The sequence below is a fragment of the Mixophyes fleayi genome, chromosome 3 (genome assembly GCF_038048845.1).
Source record: "Mixophyes fleayi isolate aMixFle1 chromosome 3, aMixFle1.hap1, whole genome shotgun sequence".
NCBI lineage: Eukaryota > Metazoa > Chordata > Amphibia > Anura > Limnodynastidae > Mixophyes > Mixophyes fleayi.
In genome coordinates this window covers 163493163-163517946 of record NC_134404.1, presented here as the reverse complement: position 1 = coordinate 163517946, position 24784 = coordinate 163493163, and positions in this window count along the sequence as shown.

Sequence of the window (24784 nt, the reverse complement as noted above, 5' to 3'; positions counted from 1 at the left end):
TTCAATGGTCTACATATTTTGATTATACACAAATTACGATTACCTTCTTTTACATGCCTCCCTCCTATTATAATTGTGCAGGTTTCTGGGATTCTCTCTCAGGCACACTACAAATAAAGCCATAAACAAACCCTTAGGCTGTAACAGTCAGTCATATTCCGGCGTAGATATGCTGACTAAGCTCACCTTAGTTGGCAGCTACTGCATTCAATAATATTTTGAAATTGCAGAAATCATCAGCTGTGGGAGAAAAATAGCTGAGACCTGAGGCGCAGAACACTCTGGCACTCCACACCTTAATACAGCAAGTGACTGACAGTAGGTTAAGTAGAGCATTTATTGGTATAAAAAAAAAAACTGTGTGGATAAGAAAGTAGACATTAGCGGTCAATTGTTTTTTATTATTATTATTATTGTTTATGCTTCTTGAATGTTCAGAATTTTGCCTTTACGTGTTCCCTATTTTGTTGTTGGACCTCTGTGTAGTATGTACTATGACTTATTTCCCCACTGTATAATGCTGCCAGAGAGATGTCTTGATGTAAGGTGTTAATTTTGGTGGTGGAATGGATGACAAAGTCGAAGGCTTTACCTGAGATGTGAGGAGGAGGAGGCGGAGGAGGAGAAGCGTCATATTAATAAATGCACCATATCCAGTGGCGCACGCAGGGGGGGTTTCTGAGTCTCTAGAAACCCCCCTGCGCTAACTAAGTGGCCACTGTCCTATACAGCAGCCGCGGCGCTGTCAAAGAAGCGTCCGCGGCGGTGCTGTAGTGTATACAGCACCGCCGCGGACGCTTCTTAGACAGCGCCGCGGCTGCTGTATAGGACAGATCTGACTAAACGGAGCTGCTGCATGCGCAGCAGCTCTCTCTCGGGTAGTCTTTTTTTTTTTTTTTCTTTGGGTCGGGGGGAAACCACCCCCCGACAATCCTCCGTGCGCCCCTGATATCAATAAACACAATAATATCAGCAAATGAAGCATACTATGTTACAGGTTATAGGAAAGGAACAGAACAAAGCATAGTGTCACACTTCGATCCCGCATATGGGCACCTGTCTTGTTACCTGCCTCTCACTGATCTTGAAACTGGCATGTCCTGGCGTCAGGCTCACACCATACATTGCTCTACTATCGGATCTGCGCAGGTGCAGAGTCTGTTTCCCTTCTGAACCTCCTCCCCTTTCCTTATTGGCTAAGAGATTTGGGAGCACTATTTAAACCTCCTGGATTCACCTGTCTGACGCCTGTTCTTCAAGCTCACTTCCTGCAGCCTATGGTTCTGGTTCCTGTTCTCCCTGTGGATTGCGTGTACTTCAGTCTGCTCTCAGTTTGTGGCCTGTATTGAACTATTGCTGCTCCAGTATCTCTATTACCATCTCCAGAGTACTTCATCGTGACAGCCATGGTTCTCTCATCACTACCTCTCAGAGCCGCTACTACACTTGTGACTCATGTGCTGTTGTCCACAAGTTACCATAATTACCTCAGACTCTTCTCAGCTTCTGCTCGGCCTAGAATCACCACTGTTCCAGTATGTCAGTCAGGCCCGGCGCTCCCATTAGGCAAGGTTAGGCACTTGCCTAGGGCGCCGGGCTCTGGAGGGCGCCCTCCAGAATGAAAATTACTTTAAAACTGTGCGGCGACCGCTGACCATACCTGTCACGGCCGCCGCACAGCATTCAGATGCACAGGGGAGGGGGGAAGAGGCTATTGCTCACCACCGCCGCCTCTCTGCTCCGTCTCCTCCCCTCCACTCACTAGTGTCAGTGAGTGGAGGGGAGGAGACGGAGCAGAGAGGCGGCGGTGGTGAGGTAAGGAAAGACGGGGTGAGGGGGGAGGAGGGCGCCGATTGTTGCGGGGGGGGGGCTGGGGCGCCGATTTTGTAAAAATGCCTAGGGTGCCATGGAGGCTAGCACCGGCCCTGATGTCAGTCACCATCTCCTGAATACTACACTGTGTCATCATTGGTTCTCTATCTACTGTCATTCAACCTCCTATTGTTTCTAGGACTCCTCCACTGTAGTCCTAAGACTCCACTGTTGCATTCTCCTCTGTGACCATCAGTATATATTACCACTGTGCCAGTGTCTCTATCAGCGTTACTTCTTTGCATCACCTGGCTCCTCCACATCGTTCTGCTGTTCACTCACTCGCGGGACCGTAACCTGCAGGTTTGGTGCCGCTAAGACCATACTTCCGTGCTGGGGTTCCTGATGAAAACCACCTTCCTGTAAGACTGCGCACCTATGGGTGGGCTTAGCCATGCTCAGCAGAACCTCAGGATCTATTTCCAGTAGTGCAAACCGTAACACATAGTGCAGAAATTGAAAAAGGCATAAATGCAAGGACACACGTATATATTCTAATGGAGTGGGGTGAGAGAGATAAGGAAGGGGGTGCCATGAAGAGTGAATGTGGAGAGTGTGGGTGGAATTTGGTGGGAGACTTGTAGACTTTCATGAACAGGTTTTGTTTTGGAGGCTAATTGAGACTGTGGTTGTTCATGGAAGTGTATTCCAGAAGTGGGGAGCAATGTGAGAGGAGTCTTGGAGGCAGTAGTAGGATGTCAAGGCTCTGGGAATGTGAAGTGAGATGAAATCAGAGATGTAGAGGGGAAGGAGTAGATGAGGACTTTGTAGGTGAGCATAAATAGTCTAAGTCGGCTTCTGTAGTTAATGGGGAGCCAGTGTAGGGATTAGCAAAGTGGAGAGAGAGAGAGAGAAGAGGAGATGCTGGAGAAGAAATCAGCCTCTTGGTGGCATTAAAGATGGACATAGATTGTAAGCTTGCAAGCAGGGCCCTCTTACCTCTCTGTATGTATTACCCAGTATTGTATAATTGCTGTTTGTTACCAATTGTAAAGTGCTACGGAATTCGCTGGCACTATATAAATAAATGTTGATGATGATGACTGAAATAGGAGGAAATGGGTGAGAGGAAAGCCAGACAGGAAGATGTTACAGTAGTCAAAGCAGTAGATAATGAAAGAGTGGATGAGAGTATTGGTAGCATCAAAGGGTTGTATCCTGGTGATATTTTGAAGGTGAAAGTGATAAGTGATAGGTTTGAAAGAGAAACTGAATACGGGGAGAGAAGAGAGTGGGCTCAAGGCTGACCCCAGCCAGTGAGCGTGAGTTAGCTGTACATGCATTGCTACAGTACACACCATTATTATTCAACATCTTAAACCTAGATACTGTATATCAAAATGGCAGGGTTTTTTAAGTCCAGGTGAGGAGCATTTCCCAAAGTAAGTAGGAGTAATTTTAGTAGTAAATGATTGGAACAAACTGCCAGTTAATGTAGTGAATAAAATAACAGTAAAGGAATTCAAACATACTTTTAATACATATAGGTTTGTTTTGAGACTAAAACGTTAATAAGGTACATAGAAAGGCTATATGGGAACATTGGTCTTTATCTGTATTCAAAATTCTATGTTTCTCAATATGAGTAGATTATAACAAGTAAGTTTATTTGATATTCTCCGTACAGTTTCATATTTGCTACAAGGTCACTGCTAGAGAAAGAGTTATCCTATTTGTGGGTATGCTTATCTGTTGTTTTTGATAAGCCCTTAATTACGAAAAACCCAGGAGATATATAGTACTATATGCTCACCCTTATTCTATATAACAAATTAGTAAATCCCCTTTGGAATATTGTTTTTTTGTTTGAGATTAATAGGCACTTTAATAAAAAGATTAAAGTGACCATTAAACTTACCATTGCTTAAAGCAAGTAACACCAGGGGGTAAATGTATTAACCTCCAATTCTAGCAAATCACCAATATTCAACGACTTTGCCGGCCAAATTTAAAATGGCAATTTATTTAAAGGGAACTTCTGGCTTTAAAAACAGGTTATTTACAGGAGTGATTTTGAATAAGATATATTGACTACATATTTAGTTTTGCAAGGTAAAGTTCATGAGCTTCTTCTCTGACATGGCATGGCTGCTCTGGTGCTGGGCGTTTCATGCCAATGTCCAGGAGGATCTTGTGCTCTGCTCTAAGTCTAGTTTGCTGCAGTGCAGTCTCTACACAGGGAGCCACAGGCTCGGTAAACCTGCTGTATCCTTTTCATTACATCTGTGTAGTCCTATATCATGGAATGGCCTAATGACCTGCTGCTGGTAATGAGCTGCCAACACCTCTGGCTTGTAAACACTGGTTCATATCTATATAAGCAGCTTTCTGGGAACAAAACCTGTTCAGTTCATTGAGCTTTGTCTCTGTAAAACAACATTATGAACCCTGTTCCTTTCCAGGACCAGGAAGAGATCAGGGATTGTTGCATAAACACTTACTGACTGATATAGGGAGAAGAGCAGTCATCTACATCACCCTCATCTTCCATGACACCTGCTAAATACCAAAATTTCAGAATAGTAGATCTTGAGAAATGCAGGTTGGGGGATTAAGAGACACACTGACAACTCAAGACAGGATCCAGAGAAGAGAACAGGGTCTTTGCCTGCTTTGCACTAAAAAGGCATTTATTGTTTGACTGTCCCTACCAAAGACAAGCTGAAAAGGCAGTGGATGACTCCCCAATACAGGCAACTTAAAGGAGGAGGTTGTCTGGGTATTTACAATTCTCAAATCCTGTGGATTATCCTCTTATGTCCACCCACCATGTTCCTTTGCTGTTGTAAATCTCTTAAACTCAAGTTCTTGGATTTTAACTGCTCCAGCTCTCATTGACTGAGCACAGTCACATCCAATTCCCAACAGGCTAAAAAATTAATCAATTCTGATGGAGACTTTTAAAGACTCCCCTACCATGTCAGGATCTGGGACTGTTGAGAAAATTCCTCTTAATTTGTGCTAATATTAGTCGTGGGTGTCAATCTCCACCATGCCAGTTGCCTGGCAACACAACCAGCATCCTATAACTAATAGGACTTGGCAGGCCTTGCCTCATTGACAGCTAGTTTGCAGCTGCCAACAGCAACCATGGAAATATAGAAACACAGGATTTGACATCAAATAAGATCCACTTGACCCATCTACTCTGCTAATTTTTTTAACCTATGGTAACCTCCAACCTTATTTGATCCTTAGTTCTATGTAAGGATATCCTTATGTCAGTTTGGATGTGGTCCAAGCTCCCTATCATTCTTGGAAGCCCAGGGTTTACCAGGCATAACCCTGCTATAACATGATGTCATTCACATGAGTTTCCTGCACCCAAAAGTGCCTACTGACATTTATCCAGTAAAAAGACATTGTGGAACCACTTCCAGTGACACTTTCATCATTCCGGAGACATACATGGAGTATCAGGACATCTTTTGACAAGAATCAGACCAAAGCTTTGCCCCCTCATTTGCCTTCTGATTATTCTTTTGATCTGTTGCCATGAGCCCAGATTCCTTTTAAGCATATGTATTCTCACTGTCAGACCCTGGTTTAAAAACAATCAGAGAATATATGACAACATATCCAAAGGATTTATTCATTCTTCTAACTCACCAGCAGGAGCCCCCAATCTTATTCATGGAAAAGAAAGATGGAGAGCCTTAAATGCTTTAACAGTGCAAAACTATTACCCATTGTTGCTGATACAGAATTACTTGAAAACCTCTGAATAGCAAAAATCTTCACTAATCTGGATCTGAGGGGGGCCTATAATCTGGTCCAAATGCTTAGAGGAGATGAATGAAAAACAGCATTTCACTCCTGATACAGGCATTTCAAATATCTAGTCATGCCTTTTGGACTAGCTAATGCTCCAGCCATTTACCAACACCTATGTAAACAATGTGGTCCATAATATACTTGACTGATATGTTTATGTAGTAGTGTCTCTGTGTCAGGATGAGAGCATAAATCTGATATGCTAAAATAGAATATTGGATGTCAGGACCCAAAATAACTCTTTGCATGAATACCTAAATTAACCTGATCGTCAATTCAGATTACATTAGCATTCACGCTGTCCCTGTGAATGCCGTCCCATTTGAGTTTGCTTAAAACCCTGTGTCTGGAGGGACAAAGTGTCAGACTTTTTGGGAAATCAATTGACATTGATAAGCTGTCCATCTTCTTAGCTACATTTCACTTGGCCAGAAATGCAATTCATGTAAGTGCAAATCTGAATGTAATCCTTTTTATTTTAAACTGTTTTTGCTTGTTATGTCAAATTTATTATTTGTTTATTCATTATTTTTCTTTATATCTGAATGCCCTGTACCTTTTGTATATTAAATTTTAAATTTAATAAGTTGCGTCCTTGATACTCTAAAGAATCCATAGCCTGTGAAGAAGAGAGATTGCTTGTCCAGGTTACCCTGTGTGTGATTTGTTGATACATTTGATTAACAAGCTGTGTGTGCTTGTATTTACATTTGTGTAACAGTCTGGAGGTGTGAAGAGTTAACCCTGTGTGTGCTGGTGTAAGTCTTGCTAGTTTGTGGAACTAGAAGTCTGTGTGCCAGTGTGAGCCAGTATATTTGGGTGCTATTGCCCGTACCCAATAGGTGGTGGCTGAACCTTGAAGTGTCTGGGGTGTGAGAGCGCTGTGTTTGGGGGCGATTCTGTAGGTCTAGAACCTGTCTGATAGGTGAGAGAGACTGCGGGCTGAAATCGTGTGTGACCTCAGACAGCAAACACCCCAAAGTCACGGCAGCTGGGAGCGTGTTCGTGACAAATTGGTGGCATAGCGGTGGGATGGTTTAAATACTTAGAGTATTAAGTGCATGGTTTAAGCAATTAACCCTTGCACTTATAAACTGATTGTAACCTTGCGAGGAATACAATAGTTTAACAAGGACAAAACTCAGGGCTATAATTTTTGAAGACATACGTGCAAAGCAGTTCCCTTCCCTTCTCTCTTGTTTTTCTTTTCTATCTTTTATTTTGCAACGTAACGGAGGAGATGGCTGCGGCATATAAACGTTTGACAAAGGAGGCGATGATTTCAGATTGTGAGGATGCAGGAATTCCCACTAGTGGCAAAAGTAAGGAGCAATTGATTGAAGCTCTTGTACAGAGGGATCAGCGTCAAGTCACAGTTGTGTCCGAGGAAGAGCATAGCCAGGACTCAGAAGCGGACCTGACTGTGGATATTTCTCAAAACCAGGGACGGTTAATTTCGGATGATTCTACTAGTTCATGTGTGGACACTGCTATGGACGTTTATATGCAAACTGCCCTAAAATATTTGGGTCCGGCGGACATTACAACTAAAATGCAACTTATACAGCAGTTCCAGGAGAAGGAAGCTGCTGACTGTCAGGAGAGAGAGAGGCATGCTGCTATGGAGGCAGCAGAGAGAGAGAGGCGTGCTGCTATGGAGGCAGCAGAGAGGCGTGCTGCTATGGAAGCAGCAGAGCGCCAAGCCGAGTGGCAGGCAGAAAGAGAAGCTGCCGAGCGAGAGGCAGAGAGGAGATATGAGCTTGCCAAGCTCAAATGCCAGCCAGAAGCCAAAGAGACTGGTATTAGCAGACCCCGTCCAGAGAATTTCCCTGTATTGGAAAAAGATGGGGATTTGGATACTTTTTTGCGTGGATTCGAAAAGACATGCCGACAGTATGGACTGGCCAAAGATCAGTGGGCACAATATTTAACCCCTGGTTTGCGAGGTAAAGCATTAGAGCCCTTTGCAGATCTTCCACCTGAGATGGACGGAAATTATGAGGCAATCAAAAGTGCCCTGTTGCAACGTTTTAACATCACCCCAGAGGCGCGTAGGCAGAAATTCAGAGATTTAAAAATGCAGTGCCTCTGACACATATTCAGGACTTGTGGCCCAGCTGTGTGCTTCCTTCAAACAGTGGGTTGGAGGGCTACAGATCACCACCTTTGATGCTCTGCAAGATTTGATGATCCAGGAGCAGTTTCTGACTTTGTGCCCAGCTGATGTGAAGGAATGGGTAGTGGATCTGGACCCTACATCATCGGCGGAAGCAGCTAGACTGGCTGACAAGTACACTGTCACCCAGGCACCTGCAGCTAAAAGAGGAACTTTTGTGCCAGGGCAGTCGGCCTGGAAAGAGGGACGGCCTGGAGGATCAATGCCACCCCCCTCAACACCATCACCTACTGTTTCTTCATCTTTTGGGAGGGTTGGGGCAAAGCCTGTTTTGGGAGATACCCGCAGGTGTTTTGTGTACAACCAGGTGGGACACATTAGTACCGCCTGTCCAGAGAAGAAGACCAGTTCACCCTCCGCTCGGGGGGTACCCTCCCTGCAATCTTTACCAGCTGTCCTGTGTGTTGCGGGACCAGAAGGGGGCCGGAAGGACAACCTACAAACAGTCACGGTGGGTGACAAGGTAACTGTGGGGTTAAGAGACACTGGTGCACGTTACGTTAGTGCATTCAGAACTGGTAGGGTTAGAGGACTTCATTCCAGGAAAATGTATTTCTGTGAAAGGGGTGGGTGGAATTCACCTTACTGTACCTGTAGCCCAAGTTTACCTTGATTGGGGTGCTGGAAGAGGTATAAGAGATGTTGGGGTCTCGGATAATATGCCTATAAATGTGTTACTGGGGACAGATTTAGGAAGAATGTCGTCTCAGTATGTCTGTAATGACGATGTCAATGCCACCCCTGTTACTGCGTCAGAATCAACTGAAAGTACCAAAGTTTGTTCCCAGGTAGCAGGAGGTGACAAGGAAAAGGTCTGTTCAGTGGCACATGAAATGTGTAAACCAGGATGTGACAGGGACAGGGAATGTCTTATTATATCTGATGTAGGTAATGACGCTGATGTCACTGTGTTAGACTCAGCTGAGAATACCAAGGTTTGTTCCCAGGCAGCAGGACGGGACAGGGAACGGAAATGCCATATTATACCTGAAGTGTGTAATGATTGTAATGCCACCCATGTTACAGTACCGGAACCTGCGGAGAGTAACCATGTTTTTTCCCAGGCACCAGGAGGTGACAAGGAGAGAGAATGTCTTATTGTATCTAATGCCTATAATGAGGATAATGTCAATAACAGTATTGTGTTAGAATCCAAACCTGTTTTTACACTGACATCTTGTCATGGGATAGGGACAGCGGACATTGTTATTGCAGATGTTGGCATTAATACTGGTGTAGATAATATGCTTACTAGAAATGGGACAGATGACCATGTGATTAATTCTGTTGTGCTAGAGAAAGACAATGTATCTACCCCGGTAATATGCTCAGAAGATGCTGTACCAAGTAACTGGGAGGGAGGGCAGAGTGAAGATGTGTATTCTGTGCCTGAACCAGCTGCACACAGAGTGATTGAGCATGCGGGGGAGACACCTAGTCCTGGCCAACGGGAAGTAGCGAGTGACAGCAATCTGTACATTGCTGCTGGGACCTGTAGTTCGAATGTTCACCACTTAGATCTACATCTGAGTTCTGACCATTCATCTGAGTTGCCTATAGAGACAGGGAGGTCAGTTGCTAGCACACACTCACTTAGCCAGCCATCTAACGGCTTATAGGAGATAGATGAGGGGAAGAAGGACTTGTCAGGGGATCTAGTAGCTGCAGCGCAAGGGATAGGACCCCCTAAGAATACAGAGGTTAGCCCACAGCTATGTAAGTATCAGGAGGCCCAGCCACATGAGGTAATTAAACCCCTCTTAACCCATCCCACCAGAGACCTTAGTGAGAGCCAGTTAACAGCTATTACAGTGGACCCAGGGGGAAATTAGATGAGATGATCTTGGGCACTGACCTGTCAGTCAATGCCCATGCCATCTCTTGAAGGGGGGAGATGTTAGGATGTTTATGTAGTAGTGTCTCTGTGTCAGGATGAGAGCATAAATCTGATATGCTAAAATAGAATATTGGATGTCAGGACCCAAAATAACTCTTTGCATGAATACCTAAATTAACCTGATCGTCAATTCAGATTACATTAGCATTCATGCTGCCCCTGTGAATGCCGTCCCATTTGAGTTTGCTTAAAACCCTGTGTCTGGAGGGACAAAGTGTCAGACTTTTTGGGAAATCAATTGACATTGATAAGCTGTCCATCTTCTTAGCCACATTTCCCTTGGCCAGAAATGCAATTCATGTAAGTGCAAATCTAAATGTAATCCTTTTTATTTTAAACTGTTTTTGCTTGTTATGTCAAATCTATTATTTGTTTATTCATTATTTTTCTTTATATCTGAATGCCCTGTACCTTTTGTATATTAAATCTAAAATTTAATAAGTTGCGTCCTTGATACTCAAAAGAATCCATAGCCTGTGTAGAAGAGAGATTGCTTGTCCAGGTAACCCTGTGTGTGATTTGTTGATACATTTGATTAACAAGCTGTGTGTGCTTGTATTTACATTTGTGTAACAGTCTGGAGGTGTGAAGAGTTAACCCTGTGTGTGCTGGTGTGGTGCCCCAAAATCTGAGTACCCTGGGGTGTATCTATATGTTTTTAATTTGTTAATTTAATTTGTTAATTGTTAAAAGTGTTTATAAAGATTTAAAAAAAAAAAAAAAAAATATATATTTTTCCTGAGGGAGAAGTGACAGTTGGGAGTGGTTGGTGGTTGCTGGGGGTGACAGGAAGGAGGAGTGTGTGGCATAGCAACAAGTCCACTAACTTTGGTAATAAATGTGACTTCCCAGAAGGCAGTGGGGAGAGAAAAGTTCTAGACTTCTGAGGGAGAGAGATCCCTGTGTCTGCATAGACTGAGAGAGAAAAATAGGGACAGAATGAAAATCGGACAAAGTGATATATAAGCAGATTAAAGGTGAAGTAAGTGTAAGAAGAGAAGAGGATAAGAAGTGAGCCAAAGAGAGGTGTGAGTAAAAAGGAAAGTACTGAAAACAAATGATCAGTATAGAGATCTGTGACATCACACTAAACAGACTGAGCTATGTACTGAGAACAGTGTGAGAGGAGAGAAAATAAAGAGACTGTGTAATACAAAAGATCATCAGTTTATTTGGCGTGAAAAAGTAATTTATGGGCCCCAACCACGTGCAGCACTTCTACTAAATTCCTGTGCACAGTTCAACCCAGTACTGAGTGTAAATATGGTAACGTTACCAAATGTTTTAGTTGAATATTAATGTTAAGTGATTTACCTGAAAATTGATTTATTATTACTATATGTTAAATGCTATTGTGCTCTATGTTGATCAAATGAGTGTTTTGTCATTGCCATTTAGTTGAAGGGGTCAGTGGTGCGGTTGCTTACCAAAATGATCTTTACCGCATTATTAATAAACCCAAGTTATTTGTCCAATCCTTGTCCCTTTCATTGAAGTATTTATCTCCTGACCACCGGATGGCCGAATAAAAGAGAACCTGAATCGTGTCTGGAGGACAAGGTAAGGGAAGAAAGTCCCATCAGTACTCGGCCACCACATAACTTTGGCGTCAAACCGAACAGGATCCGAGTGCATCAGGAGAGTAATACCCTCAGTGAAAAATGGATCAGCAACCGGCAGGGCCCATAACCCTACCATACTATTTCGGGGCCCCATGGCTCCCGAAGTACAGCGGGGACGACAACAAGCTACAGAAGACTTCATTCGGAGAATTCGAGAACAAACTGGAATCCATGTTCCGACTATACCCGTTGAATGAACAGCAGAAAGTGGAGATCTTAATAGGGCAACTCACAGGGTCGGCGCTCAGAGAAGTAATCTCATGGCCGATGGACGACAAGAAAGAAGCGGCACAAGTTTTAAAAAAAATTTCCACAACGTTTGAGACAAGAACTCTTTCGGAGTTGAAGATGAAACTATATGCTCGCAAGCAACAACCGAACGAGACACTGCGGGACTATGCCCTGAGCCTACAAGAGATGCTAAGAGCCATTCAGGCAGTGGACAAAGAGGAAGTACGAAATGCGGACGAAGCCCTGACCGTACAGTTCGTAGAAGGAGTCGCCCAAGAAAGCGTTAAGATTCAGCTACGACTGATGAAAGCACAGATGCCAGGCAAAACCTTCCGAGAGTTTAAAGAGACCGCCATCGCCATTGTCGGTAATCAACGGGGAAAGGAGGAAGAATACCCAGAATTGGTAGGCTTCAGAGAAAGCGCAAGCTCGACGGGAGCCATGGCAAGCAGCACAAAAAAATTAACACGGGCCCAAGAATCGGTAATACAGAGCGGTCAGTATCCCACCGGAGACCCAATGCAAACGCTCAAAGAGCAAATGGAGGAGCTGGCCGTCGGAATGGCAGAAATTCAGCGAGAGATGCGCCAAATGGCGAGGCCACCGGCACCCACCTACGGGGAACCAGAGTGGAGGCCCGAAAGACAAAGACCAGTCCGAGGCAGGTGGGAACCACCTCGCGAGTATGTACGGCGATCGCCCAACCAATTCGATAGTCAAGGGCGCCCGATATGCCGCCGGTGCCATGGGATAGGACACATAGAAAGAAACTGCGACCGAAATGAACATTTAAACTCCGACACCCCGAGATTGAGGGCCGAATCTCGGGGCAAGCCCCGGGAATAGATCCGGATCCAGAAAACTGGAGGCCCCAGTTCATCGGACAATGTCCCACGTTACCCGTTACAATTAATGGAGTGGAGACCCTGGCTATGCTTGACACGGGGTCACAGATTACGACCATCCGGCTCCCTACATTCCACAAGTATTGGGGCAAAGAGCAGCTGTTATTACCACCCCCAACCTGGCTGCAGCTGACCGCCAGTAACGGCCTCGAGATTGCGTGTGAAGGGTATTGGGAAGCGGACATCCAGATCGGAGCGACCTTGTTGCCAAGACAAGGCTGTCTTGTCACCGCCCCCTGTGAAGGGAACATACCCCCCATCATCCTGGGGATGAATGTGCTGCAAAGATGCCCGGATGAGCTAGTGGCGACTTTGAAGGGTAAATTAACCCAAGCGGCTTCCCCCGGTCATCAGGCCTTTCAACATACTGTTCGGCTCCTACAAGGTTACCAAAAGTCTGCTGGTTCCCATGTAAAGGTTTCGGGCACTGTCAAGTGGTTTAATGTGCGGAATGGATATGGCTTCATCAACAGAAATGACACCAAAGAAGATGTCTTTGTCCACCAGACAGCAATAAAGCGAAATAACCCACGGAAGTTTCTGCGCAGTGTTGGAGACGGGGAGACTGTGGAATTTGATGTTGTGGACGGAGAGAAGGGTGCCGAGGCAGCAAACGTGACTGGCCCTGGTGGTGTACCAGTAAAAGGAAGCAGATTTGCACCCTACCGACGAAGGTTCCGCAGACGTTTCTACCGGCCAAGAGGAGAGAATGCTGCAGAATCTGGTGGGGAAGTAAGTACAGAGCAAGTGAGCGAGAGAGAGAGAGCAGAAGAAGTGTCCTCTCAGCAGAGACCTTTCCAGCGCAGACGCCCTCCTCCGTTCTTCTACAAACGGCAGCAGAAAGACTACAACTGGGATGCGCAGGCCTATCGGCTGTCAGAAGGGAGCATCGTCCTCAAGAAGAAACATCAAGGGATGACTGGGACGAAGAACCAGATGATAGACAAGGGACTTTGCCTCAGCTGCCCACCGACCCTTTCGAGCTACTATTGGCGGTATCAGGATTAGAGATCTTTCTCACTAAAACTGTTGTATATAATGTATATAATGATTATTAAAACTGTTGTCATTGAAAATGTTTGCTATTATAAATGTTGTAGATGTGTGATTTGAGTTGATAAAGAACAACCACCTTTATGTCTTAATGCGTGAGGACACGCACCTGAAAAAGCGGGGGTGAATGTGGTGCCCCAAAATCTGAGTACCCTGGGGTGTATCTATATGTTTTTAATTTGTTAATTTAGTTTGTTAATTGTTAAAAGTGTTTATAAAGATTTTAAAAAAAATATATATATATATATATTTTTCCTGAGGGAGAAGTGACAGTTGGGAGTGGTTGGTGGTTGCCGGGAGTGACAGGAAGGAGGAGTGTGTGGCATAGCAACAAGTCCACTAACTTTGGTAATAACTGTGACTTCCCAGAAGGTAGTGGGGAGAGGAAAGTTCTAGACTTCTGAGGAAGAGAGATCCCTGTGTCTGCATAGACTGAGAGAGAAAAATAGGGACAGAATGAAAATCGGACAAAGTGATATATAAGCAGATTAAAGGTGAAGTAAGTGTAAGAAGAGAAGAGGATAAGAAGTGAGCCAAAGAGAGATGTGAGTAAAAAGGAAAGTACTGATAACAAATTATCAGTATAGAGATCTCTGACATCACACTAAACAGACTGAGCTATGTACTGAGAACAGTGTGAGAGGAGAGAAAATAAAGAGACTGTGTAATACAAAAGATCATCAGTTTATTTGGCGTGAAAAAGTAATTTATGGGCCCCAACCACGTGCAGCACTTCTACTAAATTCCTGTGCACAGTTCAACCCAGGACTGAGTGTAAATATGGTAACGTTACCAAATGTTTTAGTGGAATATTAATGTTAAGTAATTTACCTGAAAATTGATTTATTATTATTATATGTTAAATGCTATTGTGCTCTATGTTGAGCAAATGAGTGTTTTGTCATTGCCATTTAGTTGAAGGGGTCAGTGGTGCGGTTGCTTACCAAAATTATCTTTACCGCATTATTAATAAACCCAAGTTATTTGTCCAATCCTTGTCCCTTTCATTTAGGTATTTATCTCCTGACCACCGGATGTCCGAATAAAAAAGAACCTGAATTGTGTCTGGAGGACAAGGTAAGGGAAGGAAGTCCCATCAGTACTCGGCCACCACATAACTTTGGCGTCAAACCGAACAGGATCCGAGTGCATCAGGAGAGTAATACCCTCAGTGAAAAATGGATCAGCAACCGGCAGGGCCCATAACCCTACCATACTATTTCGGGGCCCCATGGCTCCCGAAGTACAGCGGGGACGACAACAAGCTACAGAAGACTTCATTCGGAGAATTCGAGAACAAGCTGGAATCCATGTTCCGACTATACCCGTTGAATGAACAGCAGAAAGTGGAGATCTTAATAGGGCAACTCACAGGGTCGGCGCTCAGAGAAGTAATCTCATGGCCGATGGACGACAAGAAAGAAGCGAAACAAGTTTTAAAAAAAATTTCCACAACGTTTGAGACAAGAACTCTTTCGGAGTTGAAGATGAAACTATATGCTCGCAAGCAACAACCGAACGAGACACTGCGGGACTATGCCCTGAGCCTACAAGAGATGCTAAGAGCCATTCAGGCAGTGGACAAAGAGGAAGTACGAAATGCGGACGAAGCCCTGACCGTACAGTTCGTAGAAGGAGTCGCCCAAGAAAGCGTTAAGATTCAGCTACGACTGATGAAAGCACAGATGCCAGGCAAAACCTTCCGAGAGTTTAAAGAGACCGCCATCGCCATTGTCGGTAATCAACGGGGAAAGGAGGAAGAATACCCAGAATTGGTAGGCTTCAGAGAAAGCGCAAGCTCGACGGGAGCCATGGCAAGCAGCACAGAAAAATTAACACGGGCCCAAGAATCGGTAATACAGAGCGGTCAGTATCCCACCGGAGACCCAATGCAAACGCTCAAAGAGCAAATGGAGGAGCTGGCCGTCGGAATGGCAGAAATTCAGCGAGAGATGCGCCAAATGGCGAGGCCACCGGCACCCACCTACGGGGAACAAGAGTGGAGGCCCGAAAGACAAAGTCCAGTCCGAGGCAGGTGGGAACCACCTCGCGAGTATGTACGGCGATCGCCCAACCAATTCCATAGTCAAGGGCGCCCGATATGCCGCCGGTGCCATGGGATAGGACACATAGAAAGAAACTGCGACCGAAATGAACATTTAAACTCCGACACCCCGAGATTGAGGGCCGAATCTCGGGGCGAGCCCCGGGAATAGATCCGGATCCAGAAAACTGGAGGCCCCAGTTCATCGGACAATGTCCCACGTTACCCGTTACAATTAATGGAGTGGAGACCCTGGCTATGCTTGACACGGGGTCACAGATTACGACCATCCGGCTCCCTACATTCCACAAGTATTGGGGCAAAGAGCAGCTGTTATTACCACCCCCAACCTGGCTGCAGCTGACCGCCAGTAACGGCCTCGAGATTGCGTGTGAAGGGTATTGGGAAGCGGACATCCAGATCGGAGCGACCTTGTTGCCAAGACAAGGCTGTCTTGTCACCGCCCCCTGTGAAGGGAACATACCCCCCATCATCCTGGGGATGAATGTGCTGCAAAGATGCCCGGATGAGCTAGTGGCGACTTTGAAGGGTAAATTAACCCAAGCGGCTTCCCCCGGTCATCAGGCCTTTCAACATACTGTTCGGCTCCTACAAGGTTACCAAAAGTCTGCTGGTTCCCATGTAAAGGTTTCGGGCACTGTCAAGTGGTTTAATGTGCGGAATGGATATGGCTTCATCAACAGAAATGACACCAACGAAGATGTCTTTGTCCACCAGACAGCAATAAAGCGAAATAACCCACGGAAGTTTCTGCGCAGTGTTGGAGACGGGGAGACTGTGGAATTTGATGTTGTGGACGGAGAGAAGGGTGCCGAGGCAGCAAACGTGACTGGCCCTGGTGGTGTACCAGTAAAAGGAAGCAGATTTGCACCCTACCGACGAAGGTTCCGCAGACGTTTCTACCGGCCAAGAGGAGAGAATGCTGCAGAATCTGGTGGGGAAGTAAGTACAGAGCAAGTGAGCGAGAGAGAGAGAGCAGAAGAAGTGTCCTCTCAGCAGAGACCTTTCCAGCGCAGACGCCCTCCTCCGTTCTTCTACAAACGGCAGCAGAAAGACTACAACTGGGGTGCGCAGGCCTATCGGCTGTCAGAAGGGAGCATCGTCCTCAAGAAGAAACATCAAGGGATGACTGGGACGAAGAACCAGATGATAGACAAGGGACTTTGCCTCAGCTGCCCACCGACCCTTTCGAGCTACTATTGGCGGTATCAGGATTAGAGATCTTTCTCACTAAAACTGTTGTATATAATGTATATAATGATTATTAAAACTGTTGTCATTGAAAATGTTTGCTATTATAAATGTTGTAGATGTGTGATTTGAGTTGATAAAGAACAACCACCTTTATGTCTTAATGCGTGAGGACACGCACCTGAAAAAGCGGGGGTGAATGTGGTGCCCCAAAATCTGAGTACCCTGGGGTGTATCTATATGTTTTTAATTTGTTAATTTAGTTTGTTAATTGTTAAAAGTGTTTATAAAGATTTAAAAAAAAAAATATATATATATATATATTTTTCTTGAGGGAGAAGTGACAGTTGGGAGTAGTTGGTGGTTGCCGGGAGTGACAGGAAGGAGGAGTGTGTGGCATAGCAACAAGTCCACTAACTTTGGTAATAACTGTGACTTCCCAGAAGGTAGTGGGGAGAGGAAAGTTCTAGACTTCTGAGGAAGAGAGATCCCTGTGTCTGCATAGACTGAGAGAGAAAAATAGGGACAGAATGAAAATCGGACAAAGTGATATATAAGCAGATTAAAGGTGAAGTAAGTGTAAGAAGAGAAGAGGATAAGAAGTGAGCCAGAGAGATGTGAGTAAAAAGGAAAGTACTGATAACAAATTATCAGTATAGAGATCTCTGACATCACACTAAACAGACTGAGCTATGTACTGAGAACAGTGTGAGAGGAGAGAAAATAAAGAGACTGTGTAATACAAAAGATCATCAGTTTATTTGGCGTGAAAAAGTAATTTATGGGCCCCAACCACGTGCAGCACTTCTACTAAATTCCTGTGCACAGTTCAACCCAGGACTGAGTGTAAATATGGTAACGTTACCAAATGTTTTAGTGGAATATTAATGTTAAGTAATTTACCTGAAAATTGATTTATTATTATTATATGTTAAATGCTATTGTGCTCTATGTTGAGCAAATGAGTGTTTTGTCATTGCCATTTAGTTGAAGGGGTCAGTGGTGCGGTTGCTTGCCAAAATTATCTTTACCGCATTATTAATAAACCCAAGTTATTTGTCCAATCCTTGTCCCTTTCATTTAGGTATTTATCTCCTGACCACCGGATGTCCGAATAAAAAAGAACCTGAATTGTGTCTGGAGGACAAGGTATGGGAAGGAAGTCCCATCAGTACTCGGCCACCACACTGGTGTAAGTCTTGCTAGTTTGTGGAACTAGAAGCCTGTGTGCCAGTGTGAGCCAGTATATTGGGGTGCTATTGCCCGTACCCAATAGGTGGTGGCTGATCCTTGAAGTGTTTGGGGGGTGTGAGAGCGCTGTGCTTGGGGGCGATTCCGTAGGTCTAGAACCTGTGTGATAGGTGAGAGAGACTGCGGGCTGAAATTGTGTGTGACCTCAGACAGCAAACACCCCGAAGTCACGGCAGCTGGGAGCGTGTTCGTGACACTCTGGATGATTTTCATTTTTCTATTCACAAACACCTTTGGAACAAAAAAGACATGTCAGGCCAGTTTTGGAATATCTAAGAACTTATAGGCTTTAAGCAAAAGCTGAAAATGCACTTTTGAGGTGGAAACCATATATTTCCTTAAGAACATCATTTCACCTGAAGAGCTACGGATGAATACTGCTATCACATAAGAGCCATAGAAAGCTGGTCAACCTCAGCATAGGTGAAGGTAGTATGGTAGAATTTGCTGTATATTGCATACATATACTGTTTACATGAAACTTTTCTTACATAGTTGCACCTATAGTGGCACTAACAGATAAAGGCACATGTTTTTCATGAATGATACCTGCACAACAGGCTTTCTGTCAGAAATGGATTTCCTGAGCTGGCCTTTTAAGAAATGGGTTGTAGGGTCTATTTTCTCTGAGAGGCAGTGGAGAAGATATATATGCACCAATGTGCCTTATGTTTAAAGAAGCTTTTGCCTGTGGAGCGTAATTATTCAGTAGGCGACAGAGAACTACTAGTCATTTGCTTAGCACTCAAGTAATGGAACCATCTACTAGAAGGTGCACAAACACCCATTACTACTTATACAGATTATCACAGTCTACAATTTTCAAGACTGTATGAAAGTTGAACTCCTGACGGGCCATCTACTTTATAGGATTCAACTTTATATTTACCTACAGAGAAGATCACGAAATGCCAAAGCACTCTGCAGCATCTCCTACTCAATATTAATATATGTTTTCACCAGCAAAGATCCTAGCAGCTCTCATGCCTCAGACTTTCCTAATCAGAGTAGCTCAAGCTACTCGTTTAACTCAACTTTTCCCTAAAGTACACACCCAATATCCTGAACTTCAGATTCAACCTGAAGGATTACTGACCTAGCAATTCCATCTGTTTGTTTCAATATGAACATTGGAACTTATGTTTCTATGACAAACAGAGCTGGAATAAAGGGGGGGCTCATCCTTGTAGCAACAGGGTCATAGATCTGGTTTCTGGGGTCAAAAAAATCTAAGCTGGTCCACCAACATATCATTGCCTATCCTATCTGCACTTGGACATAATCTCATGATCACCCCTCAGATCATCAGGAGACATTGCCAATGTTCCCAGGCACCAGACTGGCTATTTTGATGAACTGTATAACAAAGTTTCCACTTTCATAGGGGTTCAACAATGCTGACAACACCACAATGGACCAACTGCCCCTAACACATTTATCACCTTAATGGATGCCCAGAAAGTAAAGTGTCAGACAGGGGCATTCACAGATCATTTCTGGAAAGCATCTTTAGAGATTGGCCTGCCATCCTCAGTCAAAGGGGCAGATGGAATTGATGAACCAATGTCAGGAACAATCCATGAGAGCAAATGTGATTTTTTTTTTGCTAATTATGGTTATTATCATCTGCATGTTTTCTTCTATTTGGAGCAGATCTCCATAAAATGCTTCAAGATACCCTGACTTAAGATTGGCCTTCTCAAGTCCCAATGACATATATATATATAAAATGCAAACTGATAAATGTCGACAGCCAACTACTCCTCCGTTCCCAGCCACACAATGCTTTCCCACCGCAATGCACAGACTGCACCCAGTATTCTATAAAATAAAATTCAGACTCCAAGGTAATTCTCAAAAAACTATAAAAAAAATGTGTTGACCGTGGAATATCCAGCAGGAATGAAATTTCACGAACCGTCTTATTGCAAAGGTGGCATCTTATCACAGTACATGCTTGAAGTCAATGAGCTCTTCAGAACGACTAACTTTCTATCACAAATGTTTGCAAATGGAGACTACATGGCTAGGTGCTTGATTTTCCATACCTCTGGCAATGGGTCCGATTGAAACACCTAAATTCAATAATTAACAGGTGTGGCCAAATACTTTTGTCCATATAGTGTATCTCCTTTCTCAGTCAGTGGTATTGAAATGATATCACCTCCATCCTTATTCAATATGCAACACTTTTACTGAGGGACACAAGTATATAAAATTATATTATTTTGATCGTAAACTTAGCAATAAATGCAAATCACAGAGGTCCAATTGTACACAATTACTAGACTGGGAATATTCTTTTCTATATATAGTGCAGTCCCACTCCGATGTTGTATTTCCACCACTGCTACGATTTATCTTAGCGAGATTTGAGGACGCCATCCTTGAGTTTTCAACCTGGGAGGGTGGTGCTTGGCTGTGATGCCAGAGCCAAGCTCCACGCTCCCAGCTTATCACAGACATTGAGTGTGACTCTGGGGCTCAGAAGCCCTGGATCACACATTATAAATTTATTGAATTGAGCACTGTATGAGTGAAGCCCCATTTAGGTTTTCAGTTACAGAACCCAAAACTGGACTTCACGGTGCATGCTCAGGCCCCTGTACATGCTCAAAAGAGCAGAACAGGTGGCCTCAGGAGGATGCAGTAGCATTACCAGGCCACCCTCACCTCTGGGCAACATAGCCTTCACAGACCCTGCAATCAGGGCTGGATTTACCGCTAGGCAACCTAGGCACCTGCCTAGGGCCTAGCGGCTCTCGGGGGCCCAGCTGGGGGGGACAGGAGCAATTTAAAAAAAAAAATCGTCCCCTCCCCCGACTCGCGGCACCCGCGACTCGGGGGGGAGGAGGGGGTGCCGCAAGTCGGGGGGGGCGGGGGGCCGGGGCTCCACGATCAAAAGCATTGGTGGTCAGTGGTTAGCAACAGGCAGCCAATCGCTAGGCTGCCTGTTGCTGTACAGCAGACAGGAAGCAGGACGTCTTCACTTCCTGTCTGCTGATCTGGGGAGTGAGGAGCGTCGCTGGCACAACTACAGGTAAGTGAAGGGGGGGACTGCCCTGCATATCTATAGGGAGGGGGGAAACTTCCCTGCATATCTATAGGAAGGGGGGGGAAACTGCCCTGCATATCTATCGGGAGGGGGGGGGGAACTGCCCTGCATATCTATAGGGAGGGGGGGGGGAAACTGCCCTGCATATCTATAGGGAGGGGGGGAAACTGCCCTGCATATCTATAGGGAGGGGGGGAACTGCCCTGCATATCTATAGGGAGGGGGGGGGGAACTGCCCTGCATATCTATGGGGAGGGGGGGGAACTGCCCTGCATATGTATAGGGAGGGGGGGAACTGCCCTGCATATCTATAGGGAGGGGGGGGAACTGCCCTGCATATCTATAGGGAAGGGGGGGAACTGCCCTGCATATCTATAGGGAGGGGGGCGAAACTGCCCTGCATATCTATAGGGAGGGGGGGGAAATTGCCCTGCATATCTATAGGGAGGGGGGAGGGAAACTGCCCTGCATATCTATAGGGAGGGGGGGGAAACTGCCCTGCATATCTATAGGGAGGGGGGGAAACTGCCCTGCATATCTATAGGGAGGGGGGAAACTGCCCTGCATATCTATAGGGAGGGGGGGGGAACTGCCCTGCATATCTATAGGGAGGGGGGGGAACTGCCCTGCATATCTATAGGGAGGGGAAACTGCCCTGCATATCTATAGGGAGGGGGGAAACTGCCCTGCATATCTATAGGGAGGGGGGGGGAAACTGCCCTGCATATCTATAGGGAGGGGGGAAACTGCCCTGCATATCTATAGGGAGGGGGGGGGACTGCCCTGCATATCTATAGGGAGGGAGAGGGGGGGCACTGCCCTGCATATCTATAGGGAGGGAGAGGGGGGACTGTCATACAAATCTATAGAGTGGGAGGGGGGGGGCTGCCATGAAAATCTATAGGGAGGTAGGGAGGTTGATATGTGTGAAGGAGGGCAGAGGAGGGGGGCTGATATATGTGACTGGGGGAGTTTTGATGTGACTGGGGGATAGCTACAGAGTGGAGGTAAGGAAAATAGCTGCAGGGGGGATGGATGCAGGGTGGGAGGTAAGGAAAATGGCTGCAGCAGGGGTTAAGGGAAATGGCTGCAGGGGGGGGTGGTTAAAGAAAATGGCTGCAGGGGTTATTAAAAAAATAGAGCAGCTTTGGAGGGCACAATCTCATGATTGTGTGGTGGTCACATGGATGCTCTGTGGTCTCAGCAATCACTAGAATACTAAATATTAGTGAGATGGGGCTGGAAGAGGTTTTTGCATTTTCAAAACAGAACACCAACTTTCCAGAAGCCAGCGAGAGGATAACAAAATTGCAAGAGAGAAGAGCAAGAACAGGTAAGAGACAATGGCACAATCTGTCTAAATTTGAATGCTGGAGAATACACCTGAACATTCATATTCAGGAGTGTTCCTATACACTTATATATGCGGGGGGGCGCTGCGGCCGTATTAGCGTGTATTATGTGTGTGTGTGTATTATGTGTGTGTGTGAGGGGCCACTGCGTGCGTGTATTATGTGTGTGTGTGAGGGGCCACTGCGTGCGTGTATTATGTGTGTGTGTGAGGGGCCACTGCGTGCATGTATTATGTGTGTGTGTGTGTGTGTGTGTGTGAGGCCACTGCGTGCGTGTATTATGTGTGTGTGTGTGTGTGTGTGTGAGGGGCCACTGCGTGCGTGTACTATGTGTGTGTGTGTGTGTGTGTGTGTGAGGGGCCACTGCGTGCGTGTACTATGTGTGTGTGTGTGCGAGGGGCCACTGTGTGTGTGAAGGGGGGGGGCCCAAACTGATATCTTGCCTAGGGCCCCATGAGGTGTAAATCCGGCTCTGCCTACAATGGTGGTAGTCCTGCAACTGGGAAGAATACATGTATGTGACAATTTATGTCCATGTCTGCTGTTCCTTGATTCTTGATTTAGCTCATAATACATTATTCATTGGCTTGCTCTAATTGATTTATTCTATTTAACTTGCCTATAACTTAGCAGTTTTGTTTTGTACAGATAGAGCTCGGTGTGATTCAGCATGTCCACCACTCTTTAAGGTATGCCAGAACATGACAGTTATTGGAAAGAAAATTATTCCCATCTTTGTATAGCTGTATGACTGACCCTATATATACAAAAGGGTCGGCATTCACAAAGGACTATTTGTGTTTCCAGAACAAAACAGCAGAACTTATCAACCTGCGGTTGGAAGTTAAAATCTCAAACTGCATCCAAGTTTGTAGCGTTTTGCATCAAACTTGCACTCTAAAACCAGATGTCACACATCTGGTTTTACTTATTGGTTTTGTTATGTGTATTGCCAGAAGTCAACTGTGTGGGTGTCATTCTGGCTAGCAAACCTTTTTGTAAACTAAATAAATGTTCACTCCCCTTACTAATAACTAAACATCTATCCATTATGTTTAAACTACATAACATTGATACTCACTTCCCTTTTTCCAAAAAACATTCAAATGTACTATTTTTAATAACCAATATATATATATAAAAAATAAAGATTTGGGCACGTATTCAAATTTGGCAAAATTAGGTCACAGTTTATTAATTATTAATTATGATATCTTCGTGGCGGAGAAAGCAACTGCAGAACAGCTCCAACTGATGACCTGAACCAAACGAGTGGATGGCCAAATGAGCCCTAAATCCACATGACCAAGGATAACCTCCCTTACTGTATGTCTGGAGCTAAACCTGGCGTCAGAGTAAATACACCACCTCTAGACTCACAATGACAATGTTCACATAAACAGTCAAGGGATCCTTCACAAAAAGGACCAAGAGTCACCATTACCTTGAAGAGGATAGATACCTGTGGCCAATAACCTATTGCTCCGTGTGTATCAGTCGCTGTTCTCAGTGCTTTCCCACCACAGCTGACGTCCTTTAACGGACCGACAGCCCGCCACCATATGACCTAAGCCAACCACCAACTTCCGAGAAAATTTGATTAATGAACAAAACCCCTTATCATTAAGATGGATCCCATCATTCCTAAACAATTGAATTTGATCAACCGTAATGTATGATGATCAATAATTAATCCATCAATGGACTTAATTTCTTTCCCAATGGCACGATTAAGCTTTTTAACAAGCTTTAACATTATATTTTGGGGAAATACTCCTCTCCAGTGGAGGAGTGGAATCATGGCAATCTAGGACAAATGAATATATGGCCATCTGGACTTTATGGTCATCTTCTTTGATTTTTATAATCAAATCAAGAGACTTCCCATTTCCCATTTCATTGCCACCCAAGTGAATTAGAATAATATCTGGGGGCCCCATTTACCTATTTTACGTCTCAACATAGGAAGAAAGGCAGGCCAACAAAGGTGTACTTCAATGGGGCAATGAAAGTCCCTCACTCTGACCTGATATGATCGCCTAGTAGATGGTGCCAACGACATCTCCATGAGCCCCTTTATGCCGGTGTGATGATCTGCCAAACATAAGAGGGACAAGGGTTACCCACTACGTTAGCATGAGGAGCCAAAAACCTAAATCGTCGCCAATGAAAGCGTGAGAAGGCATCTGCAATTCCATTGTCAACCCCTGAACATGTCTTGCTGTGAAGGAGATGTATTCTAGACAACACAAAACTAGGTGTCTAAGCAACGCAACAGCGGGTGGGGATGATGCGCTCTGTTTGTTTATCGATTGTGTTGGTGTGATAATCTGGGTGTTC